This window comes from Etheostoma spectabile, chromosome 19, assembly GCF_008692095.1.
Source record: "Etheostoma spectabile isolate EspeVRDwgs_2016 chromosome 19, UIUC_Espe_1.0, whole genome shotgun sequence".
Lineage (NCBI taxonomy): Eukaryota > Metazoa > Chordata > Actinopteri > Perciformes > Percidae > Etheostoma > Etheostoma spectabile.
In genome coordinates, this window is record NC_045751.1 from 11,893,260 (window position 1) to 11,893,468 (window position 209).

At 42.6% G+C, this 209-nt stretch overlaps 1 pseudogene; it reads left to right on the forward strand.

Annotated features, from left to right (window-relative positions):
- LOC116669467 (myosin heavy chain, fast skeletal muscle-like) overlaps nucleotides 1-209 on the forward strand; it is a 22,555-nt pseudogene that overhangs the window by 4,440 nt on the left and 17,906 nt on the right.

Consider the following 209-nt stretch of genomic DNA (forward strand, 5'->3'; position numbering starts at 1 on the left):
GGCTTTGTGCCGTGGTTTCCTCATGAGAACAGAGTTTGTGAAGATGACAGAGAGGAGGCATGTTGAAAACAATTTTGAGTGCAGAGCCGCAGAATGAATAATGAGGAACAACTTTGCCCCTAACTGCAACTTCTTTTCAACAGGGATTCTATATTTACAATCCAGTACAATGTCCGCTCATTCATGAATGTCAAACACTGGCCATGGAT